The sequence below is a fragment of the Pristiophorus japonicus genome, chromosome 23, assembly GCF_044704955.1.
Source record: "Pristiophorus japonicus isolate sPriJap1 chromosome 23, sPriJap1.hap1, whole genome shotgun sequence".
NCBI lineage: Eukaryota > Metazoa > Chordata > Chondrichthyes > Pristiophoridae > Pristiophorus > Pristiophorus japonicus.
The window spans coordinates 33,175,775-33,181,774 of NC_091999.1; the positions used below are offsets into that span (position 1 = coordinate 33,175,775).

At 43.1% G+C, this 6,000-nt stretch overlaps 1 non-coding gene across 1 annotated transcript; it reads left to right on the forward strand.

Moving 5' to 3' along the window:
- The first annotated feature begins 5,152 nt into the window (after positions 1 to 5,152).
- On the forward strand, positions 5,153 to 5,236 carry trnal-uaa (transfer RNA leucine (anticodon UAA)). Its single transcript has one exon. It is a non-coding gene; the product is annotated as a tRNA-Leu (tRNA).
- The last annotated feature ends 764 nt before the right edge of the window (positions 5,237 to 6,000 follow it).

Sequence of the window (6,000 nt, forward strand, 5' to 3'; positions counted from 1 at the left end):
GATCCTGAGATAGATGGAATAACGTCCCACACCTTTCAACACTGACATTTTTTTCTCATTTTTATTAATCTGCAATATTCACGATACATCCGTTTCAAAAATCGCAAACATCAGTCAAAGTTGCGTCAGTATTTCAGCCTGTCTATCACTCGAGATGACGAAGGCATCTGTGCATGACCTTTGGTGCGTGCAAATTTTTGGTTATGTGTGTGTGTGTCTCTGTGTCTGTCTATCTCTATATATGTCTCTGTGTATGTGCAACTGTCTGTGGAAATCATCACCATGAATTTGGTATGTCCTGGAACTTATAAAAAAGACTTGGGGGGAAATTATAAGGTTGTGAACTTTTGTATCGGCTTTGGTTCAGTGGCAGCATTCTCTACTGAATCGGGAGTTTGTGTGTTCAAGTCGCACTTCTGAGACTTGAGCATATAATCTTGGCTAACACTCAAGTGCAGCACTTGGGGAATTTTGCAATGTTGAAGCTGTTGACTTTCGGATGAAATGTTAAATTGAAGCTCCGTCTGCACCCTCGGGTGGATATGAAAGTTCCCAGTGCATTACTCGAAAAAGAATAGGAGAGTTGCCCCCGTCTCAATATTACTAAAAATGTTCGTAAATGCTCACTGAAAGCCGATGTGCATGTGTTTGTATGTGGGGTTGGGGTTGAAGCCCAGATTCTCACAGAGACGGAATGCAGGTTCTCACAGGACCAGGATAGCCGAGTGGTTGAGGCGTTGGCCTTAAATTTTAATGATTTTTTCCCGCGTGGGTTCGTCCCCCACTCCTAGTATCTCTTTAATTTAACACGGATTTCCTCCCATTCTGATCAGTGAGACTGGATTTTCATCGGTTGAATCAGCAATTTTCTGTAACAATGTGACACTCTGAACCGATAATGAAATGAAATTGTGAAATGTATCTGCGTCGCTCGGTCTCCAGCTCTCTCTCTCTCTTCAGAGAGTTGTGTATGTGTTTGTATGTTTGAATCTTTGTCTCTCTTAGTCTGACTCACTCTGTCTGTCCCTGTTTCTCTGTTTGTCTCTGTCTCTCAATCTGTCTCTTTCTCACGGTGCCACGTCTGTTCCAATGGGATTCTCTCAGACTCTTTGTCTGACTGGCTCTCTCTTTCCCATCATTTCGGTCTGTCCATGTCTTTGCCTGTCTCTGTTAGTCCCTGCCTGTAAGCTGAGAAGTATTTCCATCATTTTCTGTTTTAGTCTCAATCGCGCTCTCTCCATCTGTCTCCTTGTCACTTTCTTTATCATTGTCTTTCTATCACTCTTTCCCTCTCTCTCTTTATAGATCACACACACACATCTCTGTATATGTATATGTTTGAGTCTTTTTCTCACTCAGTCTGCCTCTCCTTCTCAGTCTCACACTTTCTGTCTCTCGTTGTCTCTATCTCGCTGTCTGTCTCACCCTGTTTGTCGGTTTGTCTCTGTCTCTCAATGTGTCTGTCGACTTCTCATGGTGTCCAGTTCTGTTCACAGCTCGATTCCTGCTCTGACCGAACTGGTGTACGTCAGTTCCTCGTTAGTATAGTGGTGAGTGTCCCCGCCTGTCACGCGGGAGACCGGGGTTCAATTCCCCGACCGGGAGGCAGTTGTTTCAAAATGTAGAATTTTACTTCTGTTTCTTGGAAGAGATTCATATTAAAAAGTTCCAGAGCAATATCGAACTGTAAAAATACAGGTAGAGGAGATTGCCTCGTCCAGATTTTTAGCAAACGGAGAATTTTTCAGGAGTCTTTGGCCGTCTGCTGCACAGAGATGGATGACTGAGATTTTTCTGAGTAACGTTTAACACTAACATTTTTTTCTCATTTTTATTAATCTGCAATATTCGCGATACTTCCGGATAAGAAAATGGAAAAATCAGTCAAAGTTGCGACAGTGATTCAGCCTGTCTATCCCTCGAGATGTCTCAGGCATCTCTGCATGCCCGTTGGTGCGTGCACGTTTTTGGTTATGTGTGTGTGTGTCTCTGTGTCTGTCTATCTCTATATATGTCTCTGTGTATGTGCAACTGTCTGTGCAAATCATCACCATGAATTTGGTATGTCCTGGAACTTATAAAAAAGACTGATGGAAAATAATACGGTTGTGATCTTTTGTATCGGCTTTTGTTCAGTGGCAGCATTCTCGACTGAATCTGGAGTTTGTGTGTTCAAGTCGCACTCCTGAGACTTGTGCATATAATCTTGGCTTACACTCTCGAGCACCACTTGGGGAATTTTGCATTGTTGAAGCTTACACTTTCGGATGAAATGTTAAAGTGAAGCTCCGTCTGTACCCTCGGGTGGATATGAAAGGTCCCAGAGCATTATTCGAAAAACAATAGGAGAGTTGCCCCCGTGTCAATATTACTAAAAATGTTCGTAAATGCTCACTGAAAGCTGATATGTATGTTTTTTGTATGTGGGGTTGGGGTTGAAGCCCAGTTTCTCACCGAGACAGAATCCTGGTTCTCACAGAAACAGGATAGCCGAGTGGTTACGGTGTTGGCCTTAAAATTCAATGGGTTTTTTCCCGCGTGGGTTCGTACCCCACTCATGTTATCTCTTCAATTTAACGCGTATTTCCTCCCATTCTGATCAGTCAGACCGTATTTTCATCCGTTGAATCAGCAATTTTCTGCAACAATGTGACACTCTGAACCGATAATCCAATGAAATTGTGAAATTTATCTGTGTCGCTCGGTCTCTGCCTCTCTCTCTCTCTTCAGATAGGTTTGCATGCTTGATCCTTTGTCTCTCTCAGTCTGACTCACTCTGTCTGTCCCTGTTTCTCTGTTTGTCTCTATCTCTCAATCTGTCTCTTTCTCACGGTGCCCACGCCTGTTCCAATGGGATTCTCTCAGACTCTTTGTCTGACTGGCTCTCTCTTTCCCATCATTTCGGTCTGTCCATGTCTTTGCCTGTCTCTGTTAGTCCAGCCTTTAACCTGATAAGTATTTCCATCATTTTCTGTTTTAGTCTCTATCTCTCTCTCTGTATGTTCCTCTCCTTGTCACTGTCTTTATCATTTGCTTTCTCTCACTCTTACCCTCTCTCTCTTAATAGATCACACAAATACACATCTCTGTATATGTATGCGTTTGAGTCTTTTTCTCACTAAGTCTGCCTCTCCTTCTCAGTCTTACTCTTTCTGTCGCTCGTTGTCTCTAACTCGCTGTGTGTCTCTCCCTGCTTATCGGTTTGTCTCTGTCTCTCAATGTGTCTGTCGACTTCTCATGGTGTCCAGTTCTGTGCACAGCTCGATTCCTGCTCTGACAGAGCTGCTACCTGTAAGTTCCTCGTTAGTATAGTGGTGAGTATCCCCGCCTGTCATGCGGGAGACCGGGTTTCAATTCCTCGACTGGAAGCCAGGTGTTTCAAAATGTAGAATTTTACTTCTGTTTCTTGGTGGAGATTCATATTAAAAAGTTCCAGAGCCATATCGAACTGGAAAAATACACATAGAGGAGATTGCCTCTTCCAGATTTTTAGTAAACGGAGACTTTTACCGGATTCTTTGGCCGTCTGCTGCACAGAGATGGATGACTGAGTTTTTTCTGAGTAACGTTTAAGAAGACAGAGTCGCATTTGAAGTGGCCGAGTGGTTAAGACGATGGATTAAAAATCCATTGGGTTTTCCCTGCGTAGTTTTGAAGCCTGTCCACTACGATTCTCGGCATTTTTTCATTCCATTTCACAATTTAACCAGAACTTTGCAAAACTGATCCTGAGATAGATGGTATAACGTCCCACACCTTTCAACATTGACATTTTTTTCTCATTTTTATTAATCTGCAATATTTACGATACATACGGATAGGAAAACACAAAAATCAGTCAAAGTTGCGACAGTGAGTCAGCCTGTCTATCCCTTTATATGTTGAAGGCATCTGTGTAGGTCCGTTGGTGAGTGTAAATTTTTGGTTATGTATGTGGGTGTGTCTCTGTCTGTCGATCTGTATATATGTCTCTGTGGTTGTGCAACTGTCTGTGGAAATCATCACCTTGAATTTAGTATGTCCTGGAAATTATAAAAAAGACTTGGGGAAAATAAGACGGTTGTGGACGTTTGTATCGGCTTTGGTTCGGTGGCAGCATTCTCGACTGAATCGGGAGTTTGTGTGTTCAAGTCGCACTCCTGAGACTTGAGCATATCATCTTGGCTAACACTTAAGTGCCGCACTTAGGGAGTTTTGCAATGTTGAAGCTGTTGACTTTCGGATGAAATGTTAAATTGAAGCTGAGTCTGCACTATCGGGTGTGTGTGAAAGGTCCCAGAGCCTTACTCGAAAAAGAATAGGAGAGTTTCCCCCGTGTCAATATTACTAAAAATGTTCGTAAATGCTCACTGAAAGCCTCCAGGTATGTGTGTCTGTGGGGGTGGGGTTGAAGCCCAGTTTCTCACAGAGACAGAATCCATTCAGCCCTTCTAGCCTGCACCGCCATTCAATGAGTTCATGGCTGAACATGAAACTTCAGTACCCCCTTCCTGCTTTCTCGCCATAACCCTTGATCCCCCGAGTAGTAAGGACTTCATCTAACTCCCTTTTGAATATATTTAGTGAATTGGCCTCAACTACTTTCTGTGGTAGAGAATTCCACAGGTTCACCACTCTATGTTTCTATGGTGATGCATGTATATTTTTTTTTATTGTTGTGCGCGTGTCTGTGTATGTCTATCTGTATGTATGTCTCTGTGTATGTGCAACTGTCTGTGGAAATCATCACCATGAATTTGGTACGTCCTGGAACTTTTAAAACACTTGGGGAAAATAATACGGTTGTGATCTTTGGTATCGGTTTTGGTTCAGTGGCTCCATTCTCGACTGAATCAGGAGGTTGTGTGTGTAAGTCCCACTCCTGACACTTGAACACATCATCTTGGATGACACTCAAATGCAGTATTTGGGGAATTTTGCATTGTTGAAGCTGTTGACCATCGGCTGAAATTTTAAATTGAAGCTCCATTTGCACCCTCGGGTGGATGTGAAAGTTCCCAGAGCCTTCGTCGAAAAAGAATAGGAGAGTTGCGCCCGTGTCAATATTACGAAAAATGTTCGTAAATGCTCCCTGAAATCCTCTGTGTCTGTGTGGGTGGAGCTGAAGTCCAGATTCTCACAAAGGCAGAGTCCAACCATTGACAGGATCAGGACCAGGATGGCCGAGTTGTAAAGGCGTTGCATTTAAGATGTAATGGGTTATATACTCGCGTGGGTTCAAACCCCACTCCTGGTGATTCCTTAATTAAACAGAGATTTTTCCCATCCTGCCGAGTGATACCCGATTTTCATCTGCTGAATCTCCAATTTTCTGCAACGATGTGACATTCTGAGCCGACTATGAAATGAAATTGTGAAATGTATCTGTGTTGCTCGGTCTCTGCCACTCTCTCTCTTCAGAGAGCTGTGAATGTGTTTGAGTCATTGTCTCTCTCAGTCTGCCTCTCTCTGACACACTCTCTCTGTCCCTGTTTCTCTGTTTGTCCCTGTCTCTCAATCTGTCTCTTTCTCACGGTGTCTCGTTCTGTTGCAATGGGATTCTCTCAGACTCTCAGTCTGACTGCCTATCTCAGTCGCATTATCTCTGTCTGTCCATGTCTTTGCCTGTCTCTGTTAATACCTGATAAATATTTCCATTATGTTCTGTTTTTTTCTCTATGTCTCTCTCTCTATCTCTCTCTATCTGTCTTTCTCTCTATCTGTCGCCCTCTTTGTCTCTCTCTTTGTCCCTCTCCTTTTCTCTGTCATTCCATCACTATTTGACTCCCTCTCTTTATGGAGCACGCAAATACATCTCTGTGTATGTATGTGTTTGAGCCTTTTTCTCATTCAGTCTGATCCTCCCCTTCAGTCTCAAACTTTCTGTCTCTCTTTGTCTCTATCTCACTGTCTGTCTGTCCCCATTTCCCTGTTTGTCTCTGGTTCTCAACGTGTCTGTCACTTTCTCACGGTGTCCATTTCTGTTCGAATGGGATTCTTTCAGTCTCTCTGTCTGACTGT